The sequence below is a fragment of the Macrosteles quadrilineatus genome, unplaced genomic scaffold, assembly GCF_028750875.1.
Source record: "Macrosteles quadrilineatus isolate MER2022 unplaced genomic scaffold, UCM_ALF_1.0 Scaffold_1__1_contigs__length_201487025, whole genome shotgun sequence".
NCBI classification, from domain to species: domain Eukaryota; kingdom Metazoa; phylum Arthropoda; class Insecta; order Hemiptera; family Cicadellidae; genus Macrosteles; species Macrosteles quadrilineatus.
In genome coordinates this window covers 130,588,058-130,605,779 of record NW_026542594.1, presented here as the reverse complement: position 1 = coordinate 130,605,779, position 17,722 = coordinate 130,588,058, and the positions used below count along the sequence as shown (strand labels likewise).

Genomic DNA, 17,722 nt, shown 5'->3' with positions numbered 1-17,722 from the left:
CTCATTAATAGGTTGGTTGGTAGGATCATGTAATTCACTCTCTTCGGGTTGAAGGTTGGCATTCCATCCATTTTTTTATGGGCCCAAGATGAGAGAAAAAAACATTTTCTTCCACATCCTCATTTGCTTCTAAGGCTTCCTCAAGGGTAAGAAACTGAGGACCAAGTTTATCTTTGAATATTCTCAGCTGCCTACAGTTTTCTTCTTTATAGCAAGGCAAGGAGTGGTGAGTATGTTGTCGATTAAGTTTTTCTTGGTTGATGCTTGGTTTTTTATGGTTGAAAGGTCGATGCTCTGGTCATAACTTTTGTGTAGTAGGAACCCACCATCAATAACATACTACACTTGGCCATGGAAGTGCTTGTTTTCAATGGGGACAGGGGCTTTAGGCCTTTAAAGATTTGATTTGGTTCTTTGTGCAAACCGTTGTTATCAAACAACGAGAAAGAGTATGGACCCAGTTCGTAGGACAAGAAGTGTTTTAGTTCTTCATCAGAATTCTTAGCGATGCTGATACGTTGAAACAATGTGTTGGGGTATACGGGTAAGAATTCTCTACTTTCATCGTGTTATTCTATGGCAAGTGGCTGGACACGGTCTACTCGTCTGAATTTGACGTTACCAAAGTTAATAGTTATCTACAACTCTTTTAATGTGTTTCATCCTTTTTTCTCAATCACTATAGCAGTCAACCCTGTGGCCAGCAACATCCCTGTGCTGAGAAAATAAATGGGGGTTTTGTGGGAACGGGAAATGTTCCAGCAGTCAGTCATACATCTTGGCATAGATTTATCAAGTGTGTTTCAGTTCATTATCATGAATAAATAGTTCTAATTATCGTAACATGGGTTGTTTCCATGGAAACCCAATGTAAAACCTTTGTAAAACGGTTAGGGTTTATTTTCATTTTTGGTTTTGCCCAGCATGATCGGACTATGGGAACAGGGATTTATGGGGGGTTTTATGGGGTAAAAAATTAGTTTTTCCTATTTTTGACCCTATAAACTTAAAATTTAGCGATTTCATTCCATATCATTTTGTAGAGCTTAAAAAAAACAAATAATTTAGTATATTAAAGCGTTGATATGTGCCTAATGGGTACGGAGAAAATTCCAAAAATCTGTAAATTTAAAATGATCATGTTATTCTTATTGCGACTAAGTAAACTGTTGTAGTTTGCTTGTTTATGAACATATTTTGATCAAATTTTGAAAATGTATTCATTTCATGTACCAAATTATTACATTTTACAAAAAACACCTTTTTACCCTCCCTGTTGCAGCAAACCTAGGTACTCGTTAAACTTGTATTTAAATAGGGAATAAATGTCATATTTCTAAGGAGACATTTCAGTGTAAATACAATTAGGGAAATGGAAATTCGCTTAGTCTGCAGGTTTGCTGTGGCGGGGGTATTTTTAAGTGTGTTTCAGTTTGTTATCATGAATAAATAGTTAAAATTATCGTAACATGGGTTGTTTCCATGGAAACCTAATGTAAAACGGCAGCATTTAGCAATGTTTTTAATTTGTTGTACTTCTTGCCTTTTTTAGTGTGCTCTAGTGGCGAATCGGTTCGTCGTAGAAACAAACATTATATAGGAAACTTGTAGTAAATTTTGTCATCTTTAATTTTACAAAGCAGGATTTTCTCAAAAACCCATACTTACCGAGATTTGCCCGAAAAACCAAAAAAAGTGTCCAAATTTTAAGGTTTTTCACAAAATAACCAATGTTCCGGGCAAAATATCTGTCAGCAAACCTCATATTCGTGTTCAGCGACCCAAAAAACATAAAGAAAAGCGATGATTAGGACTGTACCTAAACTTTCCGCTAACTGCCACTTATATTCCTAATATGCCTAGCCTATTACTCAAAGTTGTATTTGATAGAACCTCGAATAAAATATATAAATAATATATCTTTAATAATAGTTTGATATGTTCAAATATATATATTTAAAATATTACCAAAAAGCAATGCAAAATATCAAATAAATATAAGTTTTGCATATTTAAAATAGATTCATAATATATATTGATAAAATAAGTATAGAATCTATAATATACATACGGTATTTTATATGTATATTATTCCTATTAAATATTAAAAAATTTTGCGTTGAGAATATTTTAAATATATATATATAATATTTTTGAAACTATATTATATATTTCTAGTATTTATAATTATATTTTTGATATATATATATTGAAACTCGTCAGATATTTTTATTAATAAAATAATAATATATTTGTAGAATATTTTATATAATCTATTATAATTGGCAAATAAATAATTCACATCTTTTGGTTTTTTTTATAGCGTCTATAAATTTATATATGCATTTCTTTTTTATGAATATTGCCATTTTGAAAGCGTTAAAATTAAGTAAATAATAATACATACTCTATATGGTGTCACTTCTATCATGCATTTAAAGAAAAAAAATACGCATATAGTTAAGAGGCAGTATACATGTTCGACAGCTACATGTGGGTCAAACGTAAAAGGTGTTGATGGGTTTTATTTTTTTAGTTGCAATATGTGACAATGAATGTGATCATGGAAATTTCGAATGATTAGCTACAAAGAAAAGGGTGCTAGTGACTGGGGACCTTTTAAGAAACTAATTACGGTTGTATATGAGGTTCTAAAAATAATTATTTGATTTACTTGTCAAAAATTACATAATATTTTTATAGTATTTAAATTAATTTTTGTACTTTACTGTATTTGTAACCTTTTAAGAAACTAATTACGGTTGTATATGACGTTCTACAAATAATTATTTGATTTACTTATGTCAAAAATTGCATAGTATTTTTATAGCATTTGAATAATTTTTGTAGTTTACTGTATTTGTATTTGTGTGCACTACTCGCTATTCACTACAGCACTATTCAACTCAACTACTTGATGCCTAAACAGATTAACAGAATCATATTATACTGTAGTATCAAAAATTTTTTAAGTATTGCAACCATTGCAACTGTCGGCTACTCTTTCACCATTTGAAAACTTAATCCCTCAACAATCACAGTTAGCTCAGGGGTAAGGTAAGAGGCTCATAAGTCGAAGGACCCAGGTTCAAGACCCATCCAGATCAAAAAAATGTTTTTCTAGTTTTTTTTTCAAAATTTGTTTACATGAACTATTTAATCAATTTACTCAACTGATAATTGTGCTTTTCATACTAAATCTTTATTATTTTGTGTTTTTATGTTTAGGCCCCATGGGATGTTTGGAAGTTATATTAAATACATTTCTTATTTAAATATTATTCACTAAAATATATTATTGGAACATATTTTTTATATATTTAATATATTTTAAATATTATATAAAATGGTCATTAATACACACTTTCGATATATAAAATATATTTTAAATATATTAATTCATATTTATTTAATATATATTTGTGCTACTAGGGTAGACATGTTTTCTACAATATAAGTTACCCCAGAACTGGAATGCTGGCCAACAAAAACTTACATTTTTCTTTGTTCAGGGTAAGATTATACTTTTTAGTTGCTTCCATGAATTTCTCTAGGTTTTGATCGTGTTCTGCTTGGCTACGACCACAAACAGTTACATTGCTCGGATAAGCAAACGTGTCTAGTAGATTTTCGAATTCTATAATCTGGTCAATAGTTCTTTGAAAACACGTAACACCATTAGTTACGCTGAAAGGAATTCTAGTGTATTGGTAAAGTCTCCTATTACAGCAGACTCCCTCTTATCCGGACACCTTTTAACCGGACATCGGTTTAACCAGACCACACTCGGCGGAAATTACATCTATTTATCCGGACAATTTTTATCAGCACATTAGTTTAACCGGACTAGATCGGCAGGAAGTGGGCGGTACTGAAACGACTGTTCTCGTGGGAAAGATTTGAGACCAGTGATCACAAGTCAAAATACAATGATCTCCTATATTTAAGTCTAATATCACAGTAAACGATCCGTTTTAACGAGTTTTTGCCGACGTCGGTTTAAGCGGAAAACCCGTTATGCGGACTGGCCTCGGTCCCGAGGAGTCCGGATAAGAGGGAGTCTACTGTAGCTTCAAATGCAGTGAATGCTTTATCTTCATTCCGGAAAGGTATTTGGTGATATGCCTCCTTCAGAGCGATTATACTGAACACTTTATATTGAGCAAGCTTAGAGACAAATGATTCAATGTGAGGTAGAGGGTAGGCATCAAGCTGCGTGAATTTGTTGATGGTTTGAGAGTACCCAGATAGCAAAAAAAAAATTGCAGCAACTTTTTGAAAATTTGCCATGACAATTTATAATGTTTGCAACAAAATTGTCATGGCAAACATGAAAAGTTGTGTCAGCTTTGCAGCAACCTAGTTTCATGGGGGCAAAGTTGCCTGCAAAGTTGTCATCCAAATTTGCAACAAAGTTGTCATGACAAAGATGCAACAAAGTTGTCATGGCAACAATGCAACAAAGTTGTCATGGCAAACATGAAAAGTTGTGTCAGCTTTGCGGCAACTTTTCTAGTTTCATAGGGGCAAAGTTGTCGGCAAAGTTGTCATCCGAATTTGCAACAAAGTTGTTATGGTTCTTTTGTGGCAACTTTTCCAAACTGGGTTGTGAAGTAGCTGTAAATAATTTATTCTTTATTAAGTTTGTGACAAAAGAATATTGAGTAAAACACGGTCAGTAAAGGGTTTTCATGAGCCAAGGAAAGACATTTTCTAATGTGACCATTAAAAACTCATAATAGATTAATAAAAAACTTAAAGAGAATAAATAGTCAGGTCAATTATTAAACACATTTACTATGTCAACACCATTTTTAGTTTTTACAGAAATTATTGAATTAAAAAACCAAAACCTCACTAGGCAGTTCACTAAAATTAATTAAATTATACATATAATGATTCAACTTTGAGTTACCGTATTCAATTTTTTATGCAAAATAGAAACATGAAATATGTGGTTCTTATAATATAGGAGCAGAAAACACACTTTAGAGTCCTCAAACATGCCATCTTCTTGTTGGACAGCTTCAGTGTGGCTTCCTTGTTTTCCAGCTGATTTCTCCTTTCTGTCCTAAAAATAAATAACAAGAATAGGATAAAGATAATCTCTTAACGAATTCCGAAGACAATTATTTATTACCTTTATTGTTTTTAATTTTAAATCCTATTAAATTTAAGACTATATATTTTATGGTAATTTAACTAGATTATGCAATAAGTTTGGCACTATTCTGTGCTTCTCAATTGGCAGAGAACAAATAAAGTGAATAATGTGGTTCTTTAAAAAATCTGTCATACGTACAAACCCAAAATTATTGAATTTTTGAAGTAAAACTATATGTATAAAGTATATTATACATAATGCAAATGCACAAAAGATTTCATTAAAATAAGTAATTTGTACGATTTGAGATTTGCCTGTATAATTTGTATGGTGTGGAATAGCCTAACTGTGTGCGGTACCAGCCTAACTGTTTTCCTACACAGTAGATTTAGAGATTCACATTATCCAAGCAAAGCATGGGCACAACAACTAACTTAGTATCAATAAAAATAACATGTGTTTTCAACTCATTTGGATCATATAATACGGATATAGGGCCTATAATGAAATGATAAAACTGTTAAAATAGTTACCTTAGAGTTAATCTGGTTTTAGCTTGGTTCAGCCACATTGTCACATGTTTCTTGGTAGTTGCCTCGGAGAAATCATCTTTGAATAAATACCCTTTGTGTAGCAACTGAAATCAAGAAAGGAAGGCAAAATAATGTCTGACGAGTGCCTTGGTACAGTAGTAGTGTGAGAGGCATTTGCATATGAGACTTGCCTGAGAGTAATTTAGAGAATGGAATGAAAGTGAATTGTGAATGTTTATTGGCTATTTCCTTGGAATTAGCTTTGTAACTATGTTATGTAGGAGTTGTTAGTGTTGGACCTAGACAATCCAGCACAATTGGTTAATCAACTAAGGGCTAACTGATCATTATTCAAAAACTTGATTGGTTTAATGCTGAAATAGATAACTATGAAAGGAATAGGATTGGTTAGGCCTGATCCTATGCCTGTTTTAACAATCGATTTAGTTATAGGCCCATATCAAGGTTCTTCTGCGTAGGCCTTACTAGGACTAATAAACTACCGGTAGGGTAGGCCTACCTACCTAAAATGTCTATGGGCCTATAAGCAATTCAATTGACTAGGCCTAGATGCTAGACCAAGGCTTTGTGGTTGCTTTAAGTTTACATAACAATTACTAGACATAAATATGCTACTAGAAAAGTAACCGAATTACTATTGTCATGGTCATTAGCCAATTAATGGTCATTAGTAATTAAGCTTCTAGGTCATTAAGTTATATAGCAAAGCTACTGGGCTACACACATATTTATACTTACAGTGCAGATGATTCTTTGTTAATATCGTGGATGTTTAACGTTTTAATAATAATTCTCTTGACTTAAAACACGCAGTATGTATAAGAAGCTAAGTTTTAACAAACTCACTCAAACTTAACTTGCGCCAACTTAATGTAAATCTTAGGTTATGTCACAGAAAACATACTGGTTATAGGCCTAGTAGTATGTTTTCTGTGGTTATGTGGACATGAAAGTTGTTTTTAGATGAACTTCTAAGCAAGACTAGACAATTTTCTTTGGTGCAAGTTGTAGAGGGTAAAAGTAGTTTAAACTAAATGCACTTACCTTATCACACAGCTTGTTGATGGATTTTCTGATACTGTAAGGAGATCTTCAAATACATAGCCAAATAAAATGCAGATCTTCAAATAGCCACTTCAAATGTTCACTTACAAAAACAAAATAAGTTAAGTAGCCTAAAATAAAGCTAAACCTTATTTATTAGCAGAAAGTTAGTATGCTTATGATGCAAATTGCAAAATGGCGTCGACCCTTTCAACGAGTACGAATGAGGTTGGATGGAACTTTGATGATATGCCTACCAGCGCTCCCCGCGCTTAACTATCGAACTACATGTTTGCCGGTGCAAACTTGCTGCAAAGACGCGGCAACTTTTATTACATTAGGGGCAAGAAAGTTGCCATGGCAACCGAATGAAAAGTTAAGACAAAGTTGCAGAAACAACTTTGCCCCGACCAATCAAAGGCAACTTTGCCGAAAAATAGTCTGCTATCTGGGAGTCAATACACAGACGTCTCTTGTGCCCATTGTTGACTACAATCACTTAGGCTCTCCAATGTGACTTACTCGGTTCAATTATTACTTCTGAGATAAGCCTACATTATTTCACTTTTTATGAGCTTACCCTATTATCATCTTCAGAGTAGCGGCGGGACTTTATGCCTACAGGCTTGACGTCATTAGATGAATGATTTGTACAGTAGTGGTGGTGGTGATACTTTAGCACTAAGTAGATTGCAAACGTTGAAGGGTGGGCGTTTACCACCGAAATTCAGCTCCACAGCCGAATGTTGCCGAAGGATGTCATGTCCAATTACGACATCGGCACATAAATCAGTTAACGCTTGTTGATGCCATCGATATTTCATGCTTTGTTGGGTATTCAGAAATATTGAATCTTGAACAGTAGCTTCGGATATAAAACTGTCGGAACTCCCCATATCAATGAGTGCATCTACTTGTTTGCCATTTAACATCAGTGACACTGTAGCTTTTGAATGACATTTTTGTGAGGCAGCAACAAGAGAGGAAGACATTAAGTTTATTCCTGTATTTAACTTTGAATGTTTTACCCTTAAATGTCCTATTTTGGTTGCGAGAATTGCAAACTGTTGCCCAATGGCCTTTCTTGGCACAAATACATACTTGGGAATAACAAATAGAAATTCTAACAAATAGCAATATTCGTTAGTTTTTAAACCAACTAACTAATACATATATACATATAATACATATATCAGTTACTTTTTCAGGGACTAACTACAGTAATAACTTCTAACTAGTTAGAATTTTTAACTAACTTTCCCAATTATGCGGAAGCATCTCAAATACGGGTTATTTTACGTGATCAGTGAGGGTTGCGTGCGGTTGTGAGAGGTCAGCGCCCTTGTAGACAAACAACGCGGGTGGGGGGGGGAGAAAGTCGAAGTCCAGTTGATTTGGAATGCAGTGTGCAGTGGGCCTGTGGAAGGGCGGTGATGGCCATTATCAACATCCCAAGCACTGAGGGGTAGGAAGGGAGAATGTTTGTTTGGTGATTCATATATCATCTCAAGTGTAAAAATATTGTCTTCAGTTGATGTTCATTATCTGACAAGTTGTAAGTCAATTGTTTCTATTGTAGTAATGTAAAGTGTGACAATGTTTGATTAAAACACATGACACAAGTACCAGGGGACCGAGCCTGCTCAAAGTGTTTGAATTGTTCAAGAGGTAAAAAATCTATATAATTAATAAGCTACATGAAACTTTGTCGGTTGAACTCCTCCGCCATTTCTTAACCGATTTTATCCATTGCCGTCTCATTGGAAAGAGCGTGTCGCGTAGATTTGCAATCTGGCCTTACATTTTTTTTTTTAATTCCCTTGGTCTCTGCCCCAGTGGCTTTGAAAGTTCCCATGTTATCCTTATGAAGAACATAATTGTTTACACTTTGATCAGCTTTAATTGCTGTTATTCATTTTTCAATTCAACGTATTGGGTACATTTACTGATTTTGTTGAAATTAAATATTTACTATTTTAATTTACATTTGTACATACAATGTAAAAAATGAAGAAAGCCTGGGCAATTCGATATATTTTAACAAATAAGAGAAATTAATTGACAGGTTACTGTATTTCTTGATTCAATTCAATAAAACACATTGAGTACATTTATTTACTATTTGAGTTTGTGTAAACATAACCCCTAAGACGGATTGTGTCAGTATGGTTGTATCTTAAATTTGTGTATTTATCGTTTGTTTTGTGTCGCTATGACGGATCGTGTTAGTATGATTGTAACTTAAATTTGTGCATTTATCTTGTTTTGTGTAGCTATAATTTGTTAATTTGTTTTTTTTCTTTTAAATGCCTCCGACGCGACGACAACGAAACAAGAGGCGTAATCGTGATAACGACCGCAGCTAAAGAACAGTGGCGCGTAATAGGCTTAACTCATCACAGTCAGCATATGACCCTGGACAATCTCAACTATTAGGTTACAAATGCGCCCTAACAATGAAATGAAATGAAATAAAATTTAATTTAATTTAATTAAAATGAAATGAAATGTTTATTTGTCACATAGAATTTACATAATTAATTGTGATACATCACCAGTAAACATATGACACGTCAGTTTTTCACAAAGTTCTACTACCCCGAAACGACTTTTCGTTCTCAATTTTGGCCCTCTATCAATGACCTGTGTTAATGCCTGTACAGCAAGGCATTTTGAGAAGGAGAAAACCGGCCGGAATGCTTTAGGTTTATCAATAACGAAGATAAACATGGTGTCACACGTGTAGAATAACATGTAAACATGGTGTGATAGAATAAAACGTGAGCAATGAGCTCTTAGGCCTACCCAGAAATAATTAGCTTCTTTTCAAAAGATCTTTTTTTTATTACATGAGATTAAAATAGTTCAATTCTATAATGACTCACTTCAGCTTCTATTTATATTTAAAAATAGATTTCCGCCGACCTTGTAGTTGTAGTAAGTTGTTCACGGCTGGGGTACCCCACCTGATGGTATCATGTCATCCTGTCTGGGATCGCACTGCACACTTTTTAAAGTCTAGAAATAGTTTATGTACACGAAAATAAACTTAAAATTCACTTCTTGTTATAAAGCAAAACAAAAACGATCTTTTATGGCCTAATGAGGGTTGAATTTGATTTGTAATGAAATATGAAAGGTTATAGCGGTGAGCATATTGATGCATGAAAAAAGTGACTTATTGTCGAGAGGAGTAGTAGCGGACTGTGCCGCGGCCAAACATCGTACGATGGAATAGTACAAAGGTCGGGAAATTCCTTTCTTATCGGCCGGACATGGGTTGAAAGATAAATGGTGAGACCAAAGCTCAGGGCAATGGAAAGTATGCGTTGAAATAAAAATATACTATACTAAACAAAAATGATATCTAACACATGGTCTGAGTTACACACCGGTAATCTTTGAGTTGACTCTTTTACGTGATCAGTGAGGGTTGCGTGCGGTTGTGAGAGGTCAGCGCCCTTGTAGACAAACAACGCGGGGGGGGGGGGAGAAAGTCCAACATGAATTCGAGCAACATGTACACTAGTAGAGCTTATAAGCCTACAAATATTTTCAGTCTTACTACGATTGATTAAGTTGTAAAGTCAATTCGTTTTCGGTAGACATTTACTCATCCTTAATTTACCTTACAAACTTTTTTATGTGGACGAGCAATATAAAATGTCTACAATAAGCTTCAATCAATAAAAAATCCTTTAAAACAACTGCCCAACAAACAGCTAACTTCTACGAATACTAACTTTATTTTCTATCAGTTAGTTTTGTAACTAACTAATATCTTCTATCAGTTACTTTTTAAACTAACTAACTAATAACTTCTAACTAGTTAGAATTTTTTACTAACTTTCCCAACAAATATTACAAACTGAGTCTTTGGCAGGACAGTTGGCTCGAGAGTGTCGTGACCGTCCACAAAAGAAACATTTGTCTCTTCTTAACGAGGATAATTGTGTGAAGACTGATTAGAGGCTGCCTGAGAAACATTGGTATCAGTAACACAAACATTTTTAGGAGTAGACTGAGATATAGAGTTACAAGGGCTTGAAATATATGAAACTGCCTGATTTTCAGCTGACTCCAAGGTAATGGCTTGATTCTTCAAGAGCGAAGTTAGATTTTCAAGAAGTATTAGTCGAATGGACTGTGATATTAATCCTCAAATGAAATAAGCGTCTCTTATGTACTCATTACGATTTTCGTTAGCAGTGACAGATTTAAAGTTGCATGCTTTACTAAGTTCTTTGAGTTTTCAAAGATACTGATCAATATTTTCTCCATATTCCTATCTTCTAGTGGCCACAGGGGCGCCGGCAGAAACTTGTACAGGGGGGGGCGGCAGACATAGACCCACCGGGGGGTCAGGGGGGTATGGAATACCCCCCTGCATAGAGGGGGGTCCGGGGGTCCCCCCCCGGGAAAATTTTGATATTTTAATATTCAAAACTCACGATTTCGGCCAATTTCGTTCTTAAATATTTCTTGTTGAAGATAAATTCTCTGTCCCTATTTTCTCATATTTTTGTGATATCATAAGTGATACCATTTCCAAAGAAAAAATAAATTTAAATATAAAGAAAGTGCAGCAATGAATGCGGAAGATGTGAGCAACACACGATCGGGAAGCGTCGTCGTAGCAACCCCACTGCATTTTCATCGGCCAGGTGGTGGCCGGCGGCGCTGCGCTTCCCACAACTTGGAGCCGAAAAAAAGTAATACAGGGAAACGCCACTCTTTTTCAGAATACGAAATACCTTTAACACCATATATAGACATTACTTCATAAATACAAATTAACTTACCTTTATATATTTTGTAATAAGTTTGAATGTTATATGTTTTAATGTTTCTATTTTTTAACAATATGTTGCACACAAACTATTGTAACTACTTTTATCTTTTTAAAATAATGGTATCATACAAGCTTTGTCGACTTTTAAATGTGTTATTAACTATCTGCAAAGCACCTAAGGAAGTAAATTAATTTAGCCATGAGTAAATCAAACTGTAAACTTATTTTATTTGAACAAGAACTGAATTCGCCGTTTTTCCATTGAGAATAAATCAATACATTTATTTACAAACTCTTCTTTGTTCTTGTTTATGGATTCCCTGTGGACAGACATGAGACAAAGGCCACTGAGTCTGTTATGCCCAATCTGGTTCCGAATCCAAGTTTTAACTCTTCTCATTGTGCTGAAAAAACGGTCAAACGTTAGCTATCGTTATGTAACTAGCATTGTAATACCCTACACTCGTAGTTAATTGTGAAATAACGACTAACTCAAAACAAAAATATCAACACAAATTTTAAAAAATTCTTTAATTTTAAACTTATTAAATTCCGGCTGGTACATACAATGTTAACAGCCTAAAGTTACCATAACGCAGTCTTCTTTTTTCATTAGTTTAAACTTAATAATTGTGAGCATATTTTAAATAAAGTGTTGCCTACTGGTTATTACAAGAAGTAAAAAACCCATCTTATTAGAAATTATTATATGTACGAACAATGTTAGTGTGGGCTAATTTGTTTATCTATAAATTAACTCAGCTTAAACTGAAAAAGTAATCTTTAACTTAAAAACAAGGTTTGTTTTTCATTCACTCTTTTTCGTTAAGAATAATTGAGATATACAGTAAGGTTAGTATTCATCAAAAGAAATAACAGTTACCTGAAGGATCTTTCAACTGTGCATGTTGTTGGTGGCAAGCATATCGCAATTTGTATTGCTCTGCTAACACTTGGCAAAAATGCTGCGTGGTTGTGGGTGATGAGGTCTGCTAAACAGATGTTGCTTAAAATCTCGTCGGAACCGCTGTCTGCAACGTCTTTTGCCCAAAGGTCGTACCACAAAAGACCTTCGATCTTAAAGTTGTCCAGAACATTGCTGTAAGTGACAAGAATGTCGTTCAGAGAGTTTTCAAATTCTGTCCTCGTCATCGCCTTCATCTTTAAGGGGTGGAGGTTAAACAACTCAAACGAAGTCTGGTTCTTTTTTGAGAATCTTTCACTTAGGGCTCGGATGAGGTAATCTAAATAGGGGATGAACAGTGATTTTCTGTAGTAGTCCTCTACACTTTCTGATGGTACATTAGAGCGGTGGCTTTGTTTAGTATTGGTGCGAGGCCTAGTCAAAGAGATGCCTAAAACTTCTGTAGTCGTGTCAACATTTGCCATTAAATCCTTGAAGACGACTTCATCTTTCTTTCGGTCTTCTTTAAACAAATCTACTAGCCGTTCAATATGTTTTGCCACACGCATCAAGTCAACGTTAACTCCTTGCAACATTTGTGCAACTGTCTCTAATGTTGCCGAATACTTCGCCACAATCTCTAAACTTACAACGAATGTTGACGATGTAACTGCACAGTAGAGCTGAAAGGCCTTTTGTTTTGTGTCTTTGTTTCCCTCTTTTGAAAGGGTTTCAAGACCATTGACTATGTCAATAAACTTATCACGAAACTTTCGGATGGACTTGTACTTTTCCGTCCACCTGGTCTCACACAAATTCTGCAAAGTCCCAACTACGCTTCTTCTTCCAGAATTCTCCCTAAAAAACTTAGTCACCTCTTTTATGGTTCCTACAGTGTTTCTTATTTGAGGTATATCACTTACATCGTTGATAGCCAAGTTTAGCCTATGGCTGGCACAATGATAAAAGTTAGCCATTGGGAACTTGGTACTTATTCGTTTATGGACACCGCTAATTTCTCCAGCCATTGTGCTACATCCATCGTAGCCTTGTCCTACAGCCAATTCTAGGTTTAATTTCCAACCTGTCAACGTGTCAGTTATAGCATTTGCTATCGTTTCGGCATCAACCCCGTTTTGAAGCGGAGTAAAACCAAGGAACTCTTCTTTGACGATTTTTTCTTCTCTGTTATAGTACCTGACACCTAGGGATAGTTGTTCTGTTCCTCCTATGTCCATGGTTTCATCTGCCAAAATTGAGAAGAACTCGTTATCTTTTATTTTTCTAACCAGATCACTTCTTAATGTTGTGGCACATGTATCAATAAGTTCATTTTGAATACCATGAGAAATGTATTTGGCATTTTTTGGTGCAGTTTTGAGGTGTTCTTGTAAAACTTTATCGCCGGATTCCTCCCTGAAGTGGAGAAGATCATTGAACACGGCACCTTCATCAGTTTTTCCTCTGAGTGGCAAGTCATGAGTAGCACAGAAAATCACTGTTGAAAGAATGGACTTTAGTTTGGTTCTATTTTGTTCAATAGCAGTTTGAACTTGGTCGTTCACTTGAGCCTCGACACTAAGCTGCTTGTTATTCATCACCGACATAAAGTTGCTTGCTTTTTCTGAAGACTCGCGATGCCACTCAGAAGCCATGTGAGATTTGGCACATTCATGAAACTTTTTGTAATTAGTGAATGGACGGGTAATAAAAGCTCCTTGTAAACCTCTTGAGACACGAGGTCTAAAAATAACACACGTCTTGCAAAACACCCCCTTTTCATTCTTCGAGTAGGCCATCCATTCATAGAGGTTAAACCAGTCATGCAGAAATTGTCTTTTTCCAGGAGTAACGTCAGCCTTATAATTGTAGGTTTTATCCGGTTTCCATGGATTTTGTAGGAGCAGGTATTTTGTCCTGTCATTTAAACTGTCGATTTTGCTTCTGTCAGTGTAGCTACCAATATCTGAGGGATTTTGATAACTTCCTGATACACTAGGACCAGGATCAAGTTGATCAATATTTCCATGACACGAACTCTCTTCATTTGAACTTTTATCAGAAGAAGGATCAGTTCTGAATAAGTTTGGTGTTGGTCGAGGTTGAGGAGAATCTATGCTTCTTTCTATATCTTGCTTGTCTAGTGAAAGTGATTCACTTGGCTGATTTGAAGAGTTTTCATCTTCATCAACTTTGAGCCGTTTGTTTTTAAAAAAGTTTCTTATGTCCATCTTGTCAACCACCTAAAATCAACAGCATTATTGTAGACGAATTGTAAACAAATATATCCGTTATCCGTTTTTTTTTTTTTTTAATGTTAAAACATTTAATTAATAAACTTTAGTTTTATAAACTTAATTAATGTATAAACTTAATTTTATTCAAACAATTTCGTGAACCAGCATGATTGTGCTGCGGGTACAGGGTTAAGATTAAGGACATTGTTCTACATGACGTATTTTTTAAATACAAATAAATTAACAGCGTATTTGTACTATTTAATCGTGTTTTTGTATGGTTGTATATCATGCATTTCAAGCCATAATATACCAATATAATACATGGTGTTATATTTACTGCGTGTTTATATTAGCATAATTCAATTCTTTTAAGACATTGACGCACACAAAAGTGCATTCAAGCGAATAATAAGGAAGTGTGTATACGGTATGTTGGCGTGGCGCACGGGCCTATCAGTTACAGTTGTCGCAGCTAGTCTGGGCCCGCGGACCCTTGTGTACTAACCGTTCCCCACGCCAAAGCCACGAAGACAGCAGTGAGGCGCTGAACAACCCCAGACAGCCGTGTGGGCCAGATGTTTTTGGAAATAAGCAATAAACACTCCCCTCTACACCCCGCACCCTAGCGTGGCCGCGCGCCCAGACTAGCTGCGACAACTGTACTCGGGTTTGAGTAAGAATAAGAAGGAAGGGGTTGAGCGTGGGGGATGGCGGGGTGACACTTCTCTGTCTCTCTCTATCAAGGTCACCTGACCATGCTTGCTAAAAGCGTTTACCGTAACACTCATACTCCGCTCGTTTTGTTTTACAATGTAGGTTATGTGCATTTTAAAGTCCAGAATGGTAAACTAAAACATTTCAAGCAGAAGTGTGTTTTGAAATGTTTATATTTTATCATTTCAATCATTGTTAACTAGTTGTCAAACTGAGTATTAAAATAAAAATAAAACTACCATACACCTCGTAACATGGTATATAAATAGTACCAGTTAAACGAAATTGAATAGTGATGGTATGACTGCATTAGGATGCAATACAATTCTCAATACGTCTCTCACTTATTGACATTGTGTTTACTCATTTATATTTTAAGCGAATTTCCAATATGAATATAAGGAATAATTGCTTTGTTATTTGAAGTGGTTCAACACCTTGAACCGAACCACGGCCGATTACATTTTTTATGTCCTTAGAAAACCAATTCAGTTCATATGTAGATAAAAAAGTCTAAAGTGTATGGTGTGATATTTATTTTCCATTTGTAATTTAATCACATCCAAAATACAGGCATAAAGTTATTAACATTTCAATGAGGAAAAGATTTAAAATCACTTACCTCTATTTGATCAAATCACTGAGTTTCTCCCACTGTTTTATCTACAAGTCCGCGAAATTGATTACATAATAACAATAACCATAAGCCAACACAACTTGTGAACACAACACAAACTTTCAACACTCCGTTACCTCCAAAAATCTTAACACTGTGTAACGCAGAAAGCTGTCTCGTCAAGTGACACGCACGAATTCTGAGACAATAGGTGAATAGTTTACGACCTAGGAATCACGTGTTACAGGTGTTGGGGAGGAAAGGGGGAGGGAAGGGGGTTGAAAGGGGGAGGGAAGGGGGAGGAAATCGCTTGTAGTGTGGGAGTAGGGGTGAGCGGGATAGGATCAGTTCAGTGTTGCCAAACATTTTAGCCAATAACACAAATGCTGTATTCGCCTACATTTGCAACAGTGTTGGATTTGCCAATATAAAAAAAATCTTCCATGATCCAGGGGGGGGCCAAGGCCCCCCCCTGCCCCTCTCTGCCGGCGCCCTTGAGTGGCCAGTTGATGACGTGAATACATCTCATTAGTAGGATTTATAAAAAGTTTGTCAAGAATGATAATATTCAATAGCTTCGGAATAAGAATTAGCCTCTGAGATTACTTCATGTATGTTGTAGTCTACAAATTTTAGTTATAAGTTTTAGTTGATCATCTTCTGCAGAACATGTTTTTTCCATGAAATTCTTGAAAGTGGTTTTCCAATGTTTCCACTGACGATCAATACATTTGACAGTACAATAGAAATCACATAAGAACACTACTCTTCAGTCATGAGAAGTTCAACCTCTGAAGAACAATAACCCCCGAGCAGCTGTTTCCCTTATGATGGAAAATATCTGGGATATTACTTGTACGGCGGGGATAACCTGGTCTTCCATACTCGCTCCTACAGACCTCTCTGTATGTTGGATAATGGCTTGGAAAGACCTCAAGAAGCTAATCCATTCCCAACTGTTCGGGGAACCTATTCCTACATCAGTAGGATTTCAAGAAGGGTTGGTAAAAACTTGACTCTATTGAGAAAGGGAAGCAGAAGAGAACTGAGGAGTGAAATATTAGCTCAAATATTAGACAACCAAGTCTAGGCTTAACAATATAACACCATGAGTGTGTTGAAACTGGTCGCTATTAAGACCACCAAGGATTACGTTGGCAACGAGGGATTTAACCCATTGGGGAAGGAATTAATGAGCTGCCTGCAGCACTCTCTGTCGGCAATTAATTTTACCAAATTTGTAGACTTTTACTTTAATTGCTATAGAAAGAAACCCTTAGGTGATAAATTAATAATTCTTTCACCATTTTGTTCACAGTAAAATTGTCTACAGAAAATTGTCAATTGGATAGTCAAAGTGTAAAACTAAAAAAAACAAACGTTATAAAAATACAAATTAAAAAATTTTTTTAAAAAGTAATCTTGATTTACAAATTCCAAGATAAATACAGACACCAAATAACACTACTATTATAAAGTTCAATTGATTCCCTACGTAGAAAAATCAAAAGTTGTGTATTTTTATAAGCAACTAGCTGGCCCGACAGACGTCGTCCTGTCCTAATGTGGTTTTATATCAAATGCTCGTTCATTTTCAAGATGAGCTCGTTCGCATGGCTCAATCATGTCCTGGTTGAAGTTCGTTTGCTACGCTCACTCACCTTTAGGTTGGAGCTCGTTCGCGGCACTCACTTGCCTTCAGGTGAGCTTGTTCGCTACGCGAAATCGCATCCAGGTTGAAATCCGTTCGCTAC

General features: G+C 35.5%; 1 protein-coding gene and 1 long non-coding RNA gene across 7 annotated transcripts in view; one reads left to right on the top strand and one right to left on the bottom strand.

Annotated features, from left to right (window-relative positions):
* Positions 1–17,722, top strand: part of LOC128984964 (pickpocket protein 19-like) — a 100,319-nt gene that overhangs the window by 13,543 nt on the left and 69,054 nt on the right. The window lies entirely within an intron of this gene.
* LOC128984998 (uncharacterized) lies at positions 4,808–6,789 on the bottom strand. 2 transcript variants are annotated; one of them, XR_008490007.1, is made up of 3 exons: positions 6,703–6,789; positions 5,638–5,741; positions 4,808–5,071 (listed from the first exon to the last, which is right to left on the bottom strand). It is a non-coding gene; the product is annotated as an uncharacterized LOC128984998 (long non-coding RNA). The 2 variants fall into 2 exon arrangements; XR_008490006.1 differs by lacking the exon at positions 6,703–6,789 and adding an exon at positions 6,397–6,655.